Raw genomic sequence first — 15,116 nt, forward strand, 5'->3', positions numbered from 1 at the left:
GTCTTGTTGAAATCTCCCTGAATCTCAATGGAAAAAGCCTATCCAAGTCAAATCTATCTATCCCCCTCATAATTTGAAATACCTCTATCAAGCCCCCCTCAACCTTTACGCTCCAAAGAATGAAGACCTAGTTTGTTCAATCTTTCCTTGTAACTTAGGTGCTGAAACCCAGGTAACATTCTAGTAATTCTTCTCTGTACTCTCTCTATTTTGTTGACATCTTTCCTATAATTCGGTGACCAGAACTGTACACAATACATGAAATTCAGCCTTACCAATGCCTTGTACAATTTTAACATTACATCCCAACTCCTATACTCAATGCTCTGATTTATAAAGCCCAACATACCAAAAGCTTTCTTCACCACCCTATCCACATGAGTTACCACCTTCAGGGAACTATGCACCATTATTTCTAAATCAATCTTTTCCTCTACATTCTTCAATGCCCTACCATTTACCATGTATTCCCTAATTGGATTATTTTTACCAAAATGTAGCAGCTCACACTTATCAGCATTAAACTCTATTTGCCATCGCACAGCCCGCTCTTCTAACTGGCCGAAATCTCTTTGCAAATTTTGAAAACCTACTTCATTGTCCACAACGCCACCTAACTTAGTATCATCTGCATACTTACTAATCCAATTTACCACCCCATCATCCAGATCATTAATGTCTATGACAAACAACATTGGACCCAGTACAGATCCCTGAGGCGCACCACGAGTCACTGGCCTCCAATCTGAGGAGCAGTTGTCTAACACTACTCTCTGGCATCTCCCATCCAGCCACTGTTGAATCCATTTTACTACTTCAATATTAATACCTAACGATTGAACCTTCCTAATTAACCTTCCGTGCTGAACCTTGTCAAAGGCCTTACTGAAGTCCATATGGACAACATCCAATGCTTTACCCTCGTCAACTTTCCGTGTAACCTCTTCAAAAATTTAATAAGATTTGTCAAACATGACCTTCCACGCACAAATCCATGTTGACTGTTTCTAATCAGACGCTGTCTATCTAGATAATTATATACACCATCTCTAAGAACACTTTCCATTAATTTACCCGCCAGTGACGTCAAACCGACAATTCTATAATTGCTAGGTTTACTCTTAGAACCCTTTTTAAACAATGGGGCCACATGAGCAATCCTCCGGCGCCATCCCCTTTTCTAATGACATTTGAAATATTTCTTTCAGAGCCCCTGCTATTTGCACACTAACTTCCCTCAAAGTCCTAGGGAATATCCTGTCAGGATCCGGAGATTTATCCACTTTTATATTCCTTAAAAGCGCCAGTACTTCCTCCTCTTTATTCGTCATATTTTGCTTAACTTCCCTACTTGTTTCCCTTAACTTACACAATTCAATATCCTTCTCCTCAGTAAATACCAAAGAAAAGAAATTGTTCAAAATCTCCCCCATTTCTTCGGGGAGTGGAATATGTATTCCACACATACTTGTCCACTCTGATTCCTTAAGGGACCAATTTTATCCCTCACTTACGTTTTGCTATTAATGTAACTGTAGAAACTTTTAAAATTTATTTTCACCTTACTTGCCAAAGCAAACTCGTATCATCTCTTAGCTTTACTAATTTATTTCTTAAGATTCTTCTTACATTCTTTATATTCCTCGAGCACCTCATTTACTCCATGCTGCCTATATTTATTGTAGATAGCTCTCGTTTTTCCTATACAAGTTTCCAACATCCCTGAGAACCACGGCTCTCTCAAACTTTTGACCTTTCCTTTCAACCTAACGGGAACATAAAGAATCTGTATCCTCAGTTGGAAAAAAGTTGAATTTCCCCATGGGGATGAATAAAGTATCTATCTATCTATCTAAAATTTCACCTTTCAATAACCTCCATTTCTCTATTACATCTCTCCCATAAAACAAATTGTCCCGATCCACTCCTTCTAAATCTTTTCGCATCGCCTCATAGTTAGCCTTTCTCCAAACAAAAATCTCAACCCTGGTCCAGTCCTATCCTTCTCCATGATTATATTGAAGCTAATGGCATTGTGTTCGCTGGGCCCGAAGTGCTCCACAACACATACTTCCGTCACCTGACCTATTTCATTCCCTAACTAAAGATCCAGTACTGCCCCTTCTCTAATTGGTACCTCTATGTATTGCTGCAAATAATATCCTGCCCACATTTTACAAACTCCAAACCATCCATCCCTTTTACAGTATGGTCTTCCCAGTCTATATGTGGAAAATTAAAATCTCCCACAATCACAACCCTGTGCTTACTACAAATATCTGCTATCTCCTTGCAAATTGCTCCTCCAATTCTCCAGCCTCATTAGGTGGTCTATAATACACCCCTATAAGTGTTACTACACCTTCCCCTTTCCTCAATTCCACACAAATATCCTCCCTAGATGAGCCCTCTAATCTATCCTGCCAGAGCACCGCTGTAACATATTCTCTGACAAGCAACGCAACACCTCCCCCTCTTGTCCCTCCGATTCTATCACACCTGAAGCAACGAAATCCAGGAATATTTCCAGGAATATTTAGTTGCCAATCACACCCGTCCTGCAACCATGTTTCACTAATAGCTGCAACATCATATTTCCAGGTATCAATCCATGCTCTATGCTCATTCACCTTTCTTACAAATCTCGTAGCATTAAAATAGATGTAATATCGATTCTAATAATAAAATATTGATTGAATTAACGGAATGTTAATTTGTGTTTTCTCTAGTCTTGGGTATTGCATATATGTTTTAATTCCAATAGTTTTGCCATTGAATAAACTAATGTATATATCTCAGATACTCGCACATACACATATGTGTATATATAGGTTTTTGGGGAGGAAGGGTGAGGGGTTTGGTAAGAAGAGGAGTGATGGGACGAGGAGTGGACTGATGAGAGTGGAGTGTGGCGAGGTCACTGACTCAATAGGGGATGAAAAGGGGAGGGGCGAAATTTCCCGTTACAAACTGGTGACCGACATGGATATGATAAATACGGGGCGAGGAAGAGGGAAACGACAGGAGGGGAGCGGGTGTGATGGGGCAGAGTGAGAGGAATTGATGGGAGTGGAAAGGTGGTACGTGATGAGACGGGAAGGGAGGGGGACTGATAGGACTGGGTGGGTAGGAACGGGATGGGATTTACTTAATTGCGGAGGAAGGGTAGATTGTGACATTTCCTTCGCAAATAAGATGGACGGCACGATAGCAGACAGGTGTGCACGAGGGGGAAAGGGGGAGCGAGGAGTCGGGGATGCGGTCAGGGCTGATGGGACGGAGAGTTCAGTCTCTCAATGGAGAGAGAGTGTAGCGACTCACTCAACGACGGAGGGACGGGATCGGGTGGGGGAGCGAAATTTCCCATCAGAAAATCTTCACCACCCAGGATGTGGTGTATGCCGGGAGAAAGGACAAAGGGACAGAGATGGGAGGATGTTAGGAGTTATGGGGTCAGTAGGGAGTGTGACTCACTGGGGAACAGAGAGAGGGCGATGAGAAGAGGCGAAATTTGGCATCTCAAAATGGCAGCCAACCAGCAGAGGATGCTCAACATCAATGTGGTGGGGAGAGGAAAGCGAAGGGAGGGAGATAAGGGGTTTACGAGTGATGGGATGGGAAAGGCGTTGAAAAGATGGTGAGTGTGAGGGAGTGATACACAGCGGTGGAGGAAGTGGGTGGGAGAGTCACACACTGTCAGAAAATGGCTGTCAGCAGAAGGTTGAATGGAGAGATGTGACAGCTGGCACCGAGGGAAAGGAGAGGAGGGGTGAGGACTTGAGATTGAACAAACAGGGAGGAAAGTGATTGGAAGCTGAGGAAAAGGGTGTGATTCATTCTATGATGCTGGGAGAGCGGCTGTCAATGGTAACCATCACAAAAAGGCCTTCAGCCAGGGTGAGATGGGCGGTGATAGAGGGGAGAGCGAGGGAACAGAAAACAGAGTGTTTCAGGAGTGGCGGGATGGCGAGGATGGGGTAGGGTGACTCGTAACAATTGAGCTGTAAATGGGGGGCACCAGGGGGAGGAATGTGGCAAGGGGAAGAGATTGGTAGCCGTAAACCCCCCCCCCCCCCCACACACACACACAAAGGCCACCGTCTCCAAAGTCCAGCCTGGACAATTTTTTCCACCGCTCCGTAGGTCGCTCGGCCCGAAACCGTCAAACTGTCTCGTAGAATGGGGAAAGTGTCGTCACTGGGGCCTATGAAAGGTAGGAGTGGGCGCGGGCTTGCTGGAGAAGATCAAGTCGAGGACTGACGGTGCAGTCTAGTTAGCGTGTATCACCACCATTCTCTGCGGGCGGGGTGGGGGGGGGGTGGAGAGGGAGAGATCATATTGAGGAGGAGAGGGCAGAAAGAAAACACGCGGAGACGAGATGAGTAAAACCTTCATCGCCCTACCGTCTTCCATTCCCCACTCCCTCACCTCTCTGTCTCCCTTACTTCCCTCTCCCCCTGTTCTCTTTTCTCTCTCCAACTCTTCCCCCACCTCTCTCCACCCCTCACCACCCATGATTTCGTTTGTCCCCCTGTCCCCATCTCTGTCTTTACCCCTCCGGGCTCCTGCTCCTACCCGTCTCTTCCTACCCTCTTTTACTCTATAGGACCCCAGTCTCTCTACTCTCCCACCACGCCCCATCGCTCCGTCTCTATACTCCCGGACCCATCACAAATCTCTCCCTCATCCCGAAGCTCTCTCATCTACGATTTCTCGTTCTCTCCTCCTGGTCTGTCTCCCAGATTGGTCTCTCCTTCTCCATCATTGGCCTTTCTCCTCGCCTCAGTCTCCTTTCTCCCCAGTCGTTCATTTTCCGTCCTCCCAGATTCTCTCTCTCCCAGATTCCCTCCCTCCAACACTCTTTTTCACATTTAAAAGCAGATTTATTGTGAAACTACATCTGTGTCACCACATACAGTTCTGAGGTTCATTTTCTTGCAGGCATACCCAGAAAACCAACATAAAATAATTAATGAAGTATAAATGCTGATGGTAATTGGGCAGCGTTTTCTTCCTCCATTCTCCGGCCTCCGGACATCATTCCCTTCTCCACTCTCTCCTCATTCCCGACTTTCTGCCACAGACTCTCAGCCCCTCTCCAGACTCTCTACCCCAGAGCACTTTCTTTCTCGTCTCTCTCTGCAGTCTCCCTCTCTTTCCCCTTGAAAGACTCTCAATACCAGTAACAGTGGTGTTAACTGCTCAGGCGAACAAAATAGCTTTTTCTGTAATGTTATTTAATGCTATAATGGGTTTCTATGTCTGGTATGATTAGGTTATGATTACCGATAAGGGGGAAAGTAACCAATGTACAATTGTTATGCTATCATATATGTGTAAGCTGAGCGGGAGTTGACGGTCTTTTTTGGGAGGAGAGCGAGGAGGACGGATGTGTCAGGAGCGGACAGCGGTTTCCAGAGCGACGGTGGCCGAAGGCTCAGAAAGTCGTTGTGGATGGAACAGGAGGCGTGAGTTCCAACGATTTAAAATATTATGTCCACAAACTGATATACTTATTATTGATCTGGCGCCATAAGGTTATCTGTTTCTACAAACACCTCACTAAGAAATAAATATAAATTGCAATTATTTACTCGCTTTTAGTGTATTGTCTGGTAATTGTGTTGCGAACGTGTACTGGGGTCATTACGCCGTATTTGCACCAACGTATCGCATTGTTGGTGGGGCGACAGGGGTTCACCCGAGGCAAGCTGGGCTAATCTGGGGGCCCCATCATCCGGACCTGGTGAAGTTGAGTGTGAGGTGTGAAGGGGTAAATCTCTCCCTCTCTCTCTCTCTCTCTCTCTCTCTCTCTCTCTCTCTCTCTCTCTCTCTCTCTCCTCTCTCTCTCTCTCTCTCTCTCTCCTCTCTCTCTCTCTCTCTCTCTCTCTCTCTCTCTCTCTCTCTCTCTCTCTCAATCTCTCACCCTCCGCATTCTCCCCGTTCCCGTAGTCCCTTTCTCTCAATCCGCAACCCCAGACTCTCTTTCTCCCATGTGAGGAAGTGCGAGGAGAGAGAGAACGATTGTGATAGAGATTTTTGCAGTGAGAAAAAAGAGAGAGGGGCAGTCAGACAGGTAGACAAATACGGGAGATGGACAGAAAAACAGAAGGCAAACTCGAGAGGGAGAGAGTGGGAGTAAGGACCGAGAGAGGGAGAGATACAGAGTCAAGTGAAGTCAAGTGAATGAGAGAGAGGGAAAGCGAGAGAGAGAGTGTGTAGTTAAAGAGAGAGAGGGAGAGACAGAGACTGGAAGGAGAGAGATAGAGAAAGACAGAGATTGTCAGGATCAGTGTCAATCGGATACGAGATGTGGACGGAACAGCGACGCGTGAAAGGTTGCATTCAGAGTAGCGGAAACTCGCACCAAACCTCGGGAACAGGAAGAACTGGCGAACGCAACGAGAACGGAAAACCTCAGACATCTCCCCTTGTGCTACCTTGGTTACTGAGTGTGGGCCAGAGAGAAAGGAATTTCCCAATCCCCTGTTTGAGTGCGAGTGGCTCCCTCACCCTCTTCTATCTTCTGTCCACACGCTCACCTCCTGCATCCCCCCGTCTTCCTCACCCTTCACCATTCTCACACAGCAGTAAATCTCCAGAAAAGCACAATACTAAACATCATTAGAATAGTCGGAAAGTTCTGAGCAATTGTGAAATGAGTGTGCCCATATCTCTGGTGTTATCAGCTTTAGCCGAGAAAAGCAAAATGATACATATTGACGTGTATAACACACATATCGCATAATATCCTGGTCTGAAACCAATCTGGAAAACAGACAAAGGAAAATAAGGACTGAAATGAGGAATTTTAGAAAACACCATGTACACTCGAACCCATTTGCATTAACTCCACCTGGGAAAGAAGGATGAACAGAATAAGTTATAAATACTTTACACAACAATCAGATAAAACTTATAAGGATATATTTTCATTAACGGAAACATGATTAACCACTCCAATGAGCATATACTATTCTGATAATAAGTACAGGAAACTTAAATTAAATGCATGCACAAGGACGGAAAATGAAGGAGGTATTACGACAGAAGAAACTGTTAACCATATGGTCTGAACTCCAGACCCGGCAACATCCTTGTAAATTTCCTCAGAAATGTATCACACTACTTCAGCGTGACATCCCATCTTCTGTACTTAAATCTTTGATACATGAAGGCCAATGTGCTCAAAGCTTTCTTTTTGACCCTATCTACCTGTGACGTCACTTCCAACAAATTTTGGACCTGTATTCACAGCTCCCTTTGCTCTACCGCAGTGCCCTACTGTTCAAGCTACTGTTCTACCGAATAGCAACAACTCGCACTTGTCTGTATTAAATTCCTTCAGGCATTTTCAGCTCATTTTTCCAGCTGTTGCGGATCCCACCGTAAGTCATTATAGCCTTCCTCGCTCTCTACTACACCTCCAATTATGTTGTCATCTGCAAACTTCCAGTAAACCACATTATCATTCGGATTGTAGATATAGACGAAGAACAAATCGTACCCAGCACTGATCCCTACGGCACCGTAGAAGTCACAGGCTTCCAGTCAGAGATAGCGTCCTCATCAGCATTACAACCTCCTTACCAAATTACTGCTGTGACGCGTCTAACGAGTTTAGATCTGTAATCTTAATACTGCTTCTCTTTCCACAGGTACTGCCTAACCTGAGAAAACTGTTTAAAAGCTCGTTTTCATTTCCGATTCCCAGGATGTCTGTGTGTTTGTCTGTATATAACTGTTCTCAAATCAGGCATTCATTCTGTTCTCAAACGCAACCATTTGTTTTGGATATGAAATGGGTGACACAAAGTTGTCAGTGTGGCCGAGCGGTCTAAGGCGCCAGACAACTGTCGTTCCTACAAACGCGAGTGTTCTGGTCTCCATCTGGGGGCGTGGGTTCGAATCCCACTCCTGACAAAATGTGTCTTTAAACATTCAACAGAGGTAATGTTGTTGCTGCGAAGCAAACGAGGGTTGTTTTACTGGATTAGAAAATCGGTAGAAAGAAGAGATTGTGCATTCGTCACGGCACATCGCAGCACAGCAGATCATCGTACATCGAATTCTGGGTGCCTGATTTTTTCAGAAACAATCCTGGTGGAGCATCTCGGACCCGAAACGTCGACTGTTTACTCTTCTGCACAGATGTTTGCCTGGCGTTTTGAGTTCCTGCAGACAAACTCAGCTAATCAATATATAAAAGTGTTCAAAGCGAACACTGGCTGTCGGATTATTCAATGGATAGGCACGTGATTGTAAGTTATCAGCTTTTGATCAAAAGCCTGATGGTTGATGAATAGTGACTGTCCTTGAACGTGGTGGCGCGAGTGAGTCCTGAGTCTCTTCTTACTTCTACCTTCAACCTGATGGCAGCAGCGGCAATAGAGCAGGGACGGGTTGGTGAGGGCCTCTGATGATGAATGCTGCTTTCCGATGATAGCGGTTTATGTAGATTAGCTTAATGCTTGGCAGAGCTTTACCCATGATGGACAGGGCTGATGAATACACTAACTTGTTATTAAGAGTTTTCTTGAAAGGCCTTACTGTTGCCGTACCAGGTCGTGATGCAGACAGACAATATAATCTCCACTGCACATTTATAGATGTTCGCCTAGATTTTTAATGTCATGCCGAATCTCCGCAGTCTCTTATGAAAGTAGAGGAAATTGTAATACCCACCAATTTAAAGTTACTTACGCTCTCCACCTCCGATCCTTCAATAAGAACTGGCTCATGGACCTCTATTTTCCCTCTCCTGAAGACCACAATCACTTCCTTGGTCTTGCCGACATTGGGTGAAGGAGTGTTGTCACATCTTCTTTAAAATTATCCCCTCTTAGTTAAAATGTATGCCCGATGGAATAAGCTATGTCAACTCTGGGATGGAGATAATCTCTGCGTGCTCTACCTTCATCTATGCCTCACAAAATCTAAAATGCATCTATCAGATTCAAACAAGGAAGGAATGGTATGATCACGTTAATGGGGATAGATTATTGACAACTCAATGGTCAACAGTTTGTAGGCGGCCAACTTTGAGAAGATATCGCAGTCTATTGCAAAGGCATTACAGTTGTTAGAGTAGGTGTTTTTAGCATTCCTCACGTTGACTGTTAATTCCACACTTTTAAAGGACTACATGGGTAAGAGATAGTCCATTGTGTTCAGGATATTTTCGGGGTTTTTTTGTGCGTTGACGTCTCACCGAGAGCGTGCGCGATACTTGATCTGCTATGGTGAAATAAATGAGACTGGACAAGAGATAGAAGTTTGATTTAACGAACACTTTGTAACTCGTGATTACACTGCCATTGGTTTCATTGTAAATATGGAAAAAAAATCTTCTAGTCCGTCCGTCGATCATTTCTCATTGGAGAAAAGAGAATTCTGACGGTATTAAAAACCATTTAGCAATTATTGATTTGGCAGGATATTTTCTGGCAAGTGGGGCGCGTTCCGAAATGAAATTCGGAGCGTACAAAGCTCGTATAGGCCTGTCAGATATAAAGGTAAAGATAAGAAGAGTAAATAACCCTGGTTTTCAAAACAATATGGATTTTTGGCACCTCGCTCCCAATGCTGACCGATGCGGACGAGGTCCCTCACTGTGATTTGGCTTCTGTTTTCACTAAAGACACGTAGACCTCTGGGGGAGAGTCTGGGATCTCTTCTGCTCTGAAACAAAGGAACTCGACACACTCCCGCTACGGGTGGGGTCTCAGAGGTCATACTCAGAGCAAGATTCAGGAGGAATTGCAGCACCCCATTTGGTAGAAATCAAATCCGTTTACAAGGATTTGGAAGACATTTCAGTGAAGGAAGTTCTCAACTCTTCCACGGCACCGAACCTACGCCTAGGCAGCAGATCACTTCCAGGTCCCTGTCCTCCGCGGGGTCGATTATACGCGTTCAAAGGCCCGGGCAGACGCGCTACGGAGGAGTCTATTAGGCAGGCTGTTGCCCTGGGATTCATTTGGTCCTCTAAATCTCCTGCCGACACTGGGTTCTTCTTCATACAGAAAATGGTCGGGAGTCGGCGGACTTACATTGCTGATGGAGGACGGAACTGCCTAACGGTCAAAGCTCATACCCTCTTCCACCCACAAACACTGCTCTTGATGTTCCCCAAGGTGAAAGAAGATTCTTGAGGCTGGGCTCCCGGAGTTCATACAACCTCTTTCGCAAATAGGAGGGTGACGAGCGGAAGACGTCAATCAATACACCGACAGAGAACCTTGAGTTCCTTAGCATGCACTTCGGTCTTATGAACGCGCCAGTTGTTTTCCAGACATTTAGAAACGACATACTGTTGATCAGGGTCATTACTTCAAGCTGAAACATTCTGGATTTCACGTTACCTCAATATCCTTTTTGAGCTTCATCATCTCTAATGGTAATCGCAAGAGGGACCCGAGTATCTGCATGCAGACGGAAATTCACTTAACAATCCATTGCGAAGCAGTGCTAATTCCTGACATTTGCCAACCTTTATCTAAAGTGTATCAGAAACGTCAGTTCAGTAGCGGCTCCGCTGACGGTTCTAAACAACAGATCCCCGGTCCTTTTCTTTGGACTACCGAGGCGGAGGCTGCTTCGCTCATAGAATTGTCAAATTGTTGCTGATTTCAGTGATATCTTTACATGTAGTGAGTGAATGAACACTTCTCCTTCGGCATGCTCTGGTTAAAATCGACATTCTTTTACAAACACTAATACTTAAAATGAATGCATAGAACATACAGTAGTTCTATTTGATAAGCAGCCCAATGATGTATATTATGGATCTCTGTTCACACACCAGAATCGGAAAAAAATGAGTTCTATAAAAATGATAAATGCTGAAACATATTGAAAAGAACCACGAATGTTGCAAATGAAAACCATGCTGGAGCAGTTTCTTTTACTTTGGGACTGTGTTAGTTCATTAGGTTAACAATTATTCCGTACTGCCTTCCGACACACGAGTCTCAGTGTCGACTAATAATCACTTCCATAGCCAACACGCTCGCTGATGGGCTGCAGATCAGAGCGAAGACTCACAGTCGGGATCACCAGAAGCAGAGGGCAGTGCGAAACTTCCAGCACTCCCAAATTGAAGATTTTTGGCACAGTGACTGATGTGACCGCTGGCATTGGTTAACTGTTTGACTCCCTGTTAGCATCAATGGATCTGGTGTTGCGAGGGTGAACAGCTTGATGTTCCTCGGCATAAACATCACCGAGGATCTCATGTGCTCTGTACATACCGTCTGTGGCAAAAAGGCACAACAGTGTTTCTTTCACCAGAGACATTTGAAGAAGTTTGGTATGGGCTACCAAGATGTAAGAGCTGTCTGGTATGGAAACTGTACCTACCTCAATCGCAGGACTCTGACTTCGAAGCGTATCTGTAGACGTGAACATCCCATATTCAGGACATATACAAAGAAATATGTGTAAAAAGGGCCCAAAGTATCATGGGGGACCCGAGTCACCCCAACCAACAAACCGCTACCATCTTGGAAATGGTATTGCAGCATAAATGCCAGGGCCAACAGGTATCCGGACAGCTTCATCCACCAGGCCATTAGACGGCTTAATTCATGCTGAAGCAACTGTACTTCTGTGTTATATTGACGATCCTTTCGCAGATAATATTATAAATTACTATAATTGCACATTGCACATGTGAAGGAAGAAGTAACATAAAGATTTTTACTCTTCATGTATATGAAGTATGCAAGTAATAAAGTCAATTTAATTCAAATAAACGATGCAAAATAAAGTTACGATGGAGGTAAAATGGAAGTGGACTTGTAATATTAATCATGGACTGTCATATCTGTTGGCTAGTGAGGCCGTGATGAGATTCTTGGGCCTGAACCCATGTATTCATGCTCCGGTTTTCCACGGATACGGCGGGACAGGCGAATAGCTAAGTTGCTCCATTACCCAGGAAGGAAAATCAAGAAAATACAAGTAACTACCCCTGTGAATCACTACTGGACACCGGCAGTCAGTCAGAAAAGGCTCCCTTTATTCCTACTGTTCACCGTCTGGCAATCAACCATCGCTTTATCCATGCTGGAACCTTTCCTGTATTACCATGGGCGCGTAGCTTGCCAAGCAACTTCATGTATCAAATGCCTTCTGAAAATCCAAGTAGAGGACAGCAAGTCATTCTAATTCCGCCGGATTGTTACTTCTTTAAATAATTCCAACAGATTTGTGAGGCCAAATTTTCCCTTGACGGAACCATGCTGTCTCTGGTCTGCTTTATCATGTGTCTCCAAGTCCCCTGAGACTTCATCCTTAATGATTGAATCCAACATCTTTTCAACCGCTGTGGTCAGACCGAGCGGCTTAGATGTTTCCTGTCTTCTGACTCTCCATGCTTGAAGTGTGAGATGATATTTGCAATTTTCCAGTCTTCCGAAAAAATTCTAGAACCGAGTGGTTGCTGCAAGATCGTCACTAATACCCCCACCATGTCATCAACCGGCGCTTTTTAAACTCTGGGGTGTGCAACATCTGGTCCCTCCAGTCTAACTTCAGACTCTTGAGTTACTCACTTACCTTCTCTCCAGTCATGGTAACTTCGCACACTTCACACCTCTGACAATTGGAACTTCCATCACTCGGCGGGTGTTTTCCAGACTGAAGACTGACGCAAAATACCACTTTTCCTACTTTATGTATCAGAAGAAAATTTTGGTAACTTTGTTGATATTATTAGTCAGCTTACTTTCGTACTCTATCTTTACCTTCGTAATGCCTTTCCAGTACTGCAACTTCCAACTAATATTGCTCAATTGTACTTTTTATTACTCAATTGCTCTTTTGCTTTTTATATTGGTTTTGAAATCTCGTATTAAGACCTTAAGATATAGGAAAGAAGTAGGCCATACGGCCTATTCAGTCTGCTTCGCCAGTCAATCATGGACTGATCCCAAACTTCCATCATTCTCACGACCCTGTCTGTTCAGCCCATAACCTTTGAGGCCCTGGCTAATCAAGAACCCATCTATCCCTGACATAAATACACCGAGTGGCCTGGCCTACTCAGCCGTTCGTGGCAACAAATTCCACAGATTTACCACCCTCTGACTAAACAAATTTCTCCTCATCTCAGTTCTAAATGGACGTCCTTCAATCCTGAAGTCGTGCACTCTTGTCCTAGAATCCGCTACCATGGGAAATAACTTCACCATTTCTGATCTGTTTAGACATTTTAACATTCGGAATGTTTATATGATATCCGGCTCATTCTCCTGAACTCCATGGAATACAACCCAAGAGCTGCCAAATGTTCCTCATACGGTAACCCTTTCATTTCTCGAATTATTAAGGTGAATGATTCACTGAACCATCTCCAATAGCAATATACCTTTTCTAAAATAAGAGCCTCAAATTGCACACAATACTCTAATGTGGTCTCACGAGTGCCTTATAGAGCCTCAACATCACATCCCTGCTCTTATATACTATACATCGAGAAATTAATGCCAACAGTGCATTCGATTTCTTCAGAAACGTTTCAACTTGTAGGCTAACCTTCAGGGTATCTTGCCCAAGAACTCCCAAGTCCCTTTGATCTCTGTACTTTGAAATCTCTCTCCATCCAAATAATTGTATGCACGTTTAGTTTCTCCTTCAAAATGCATGTCCATACAATTTCCAACATTGTATTTCATTTTCCACTTCTTTGCCTATTCCCCTAAACGATCTAAATCGCTCTGCGAGCTCTCTGTTTCCTCGACACTACCCGCTCCTCACTTATGCTGCACCGGTGAAACACCACTGGTAACCGGCACCCAGACCAGTCGCGCAGGAGTTTACTTTCAGAAATCTAAACAGGCTTTGTCCTATCTTGTCATGTGCCTGCCGGTACTCCGTAATCTCATCCCTAACATCGATTCCGACAACTTCCCAACCACTGATAACTGGCTAACAGGCCTACTTAAATAGTAAAATAACGTTTGGAATTTTTCTGTCATCCGGTACGCCAGAATCTATGGATTCTTGTTAGATTATTGTTAATGCCTCCACAATCTGTAGCATTAAAATTGTGGGGGTATAGCTCAGTGGTAGAGCATTTGACTGCAGATCAAGAGGTCCCTGGTTCAAATCCAGGTGCCCCCTTCAAAAAAAAAGTGACCACAGCGATGATACAAAATGTAATTTCATTTATTGAAGTTTAATTGAGCTAAGTGTGAGGTGCTAAATTTTGCTAGGACTGATCAAAATAGGCCACACATGGTAAATGGTAGGACACTGAGGAATGCAGTAGAACAAAGTGATCTAGGAATAATGATGCATAGTTCCCTGAAGCTGGAATCTCATGTGGATAGGTTGGTGAAGAAAGCTTTTGGTATGCTGGCCTTTATAAATTATAGAATTGAGCATATTGAGAATTGGGATGTCATGTTAAAATTGTACAAGACATTGGTGAGGCCAAATTTGTAGTATTGTGTACAGTTCTGGTCAGCGAATTATAGGAAAGGTGTCAACAAAGTAGAGAGAGTACAGAGGAGATTTACTAGAATGTTAGCTGGGTTTCAGCGCTTAAGTTACCGAGAAAGGTTGAACAAATTAAGTCTTTATTTGTTGGAGTGTTGAAGGTTGAGGGAGGCCTTCATAGAGGTAATTAAAATTATGAGGGGGATAGATAGAGTTGACGTGGATGGGCTTTTTCCATTGAGAGTAGTGGAGATTCAACCAAGAGGACATGAGTTGAAAGTTAAGGGGCAAAAGTTTAGGGGTAACACGAGGGGGATCTTCTTTACTCAAAGAGTGGCAACTGTGTAGATCGTGCTTCCAGTAGACGTGGTAGAGGCAGGTTCGATATTGTCCTTTAAAAAACATGAATAGGTATGTGGACAGGAAAGGAGCGGAGGGTTATTGGCTGAGTGCAGGTCGGTGGGACGAGGTGAGCGTAACCGTTCGGCACGGATTAGAAGGGCCCGGATGGCCTGTTCCCGTGCTGTAATTGTTATATGGTTATTCTCTCCCGCTACTTCCGTCAGAACCTGAGGGTGCATTCCATCAGGTCCAGGAGCAGGTAGCTTCCTGAGCACCTTCTCAGACGTAATTTTTCCTGCACAAACTTCACTTCCCTGGCGCTCCTGAAT

The 15,116-nt window shown here is 44.2% G+C and overlaps 2 non-coding genes across 2 annotated transcripts; both read left to right on the forward strand.

Annotated features, from left to right (window-relative positions):
- The first annotated feature begins 7,818 nt into the window (after positions 1-7,818).
- Positions 7,819-7,923, forward strand: trnas-acu (transfer RNA serine (anticodon ACU)). Its single transcript has 2 exons — positions 7,819-7,856; positions 7,889-7,923. It is a non-coding gene; the product is annotated as a tRNA-Ser (tRNA).
- Positions 7,924-14,055: 6,132 nt separating this feature from the next.
- Positions 14,056-14,127, forward strand: trnac-gca (transfer RNA cysteine (anticodon GCA)). Its single transcript has one exon. It is a non-coding gene; the product is annotated as a tRNA-Cys (tRNA).
- The last annotated feature ends 989 nt before the right edge of the window (positions 14,128-15,116 follow it).

Source organism: Hemitrygon akajei, unplaced genomic scaffold, assembly GCF_048418815.1.
Source record: "Hemitrygon akajei unplaced genomic scaffold, sHemAka1.3 Scf000167, whole genome shotgun sequence".
Lineage (NCBI taxonomy): Eukaryota > Metazoa > Chordata > Chondrichthyes > Myliobatiformes > Dasyatidae > Hemitrygon > Hemitrygon akajei.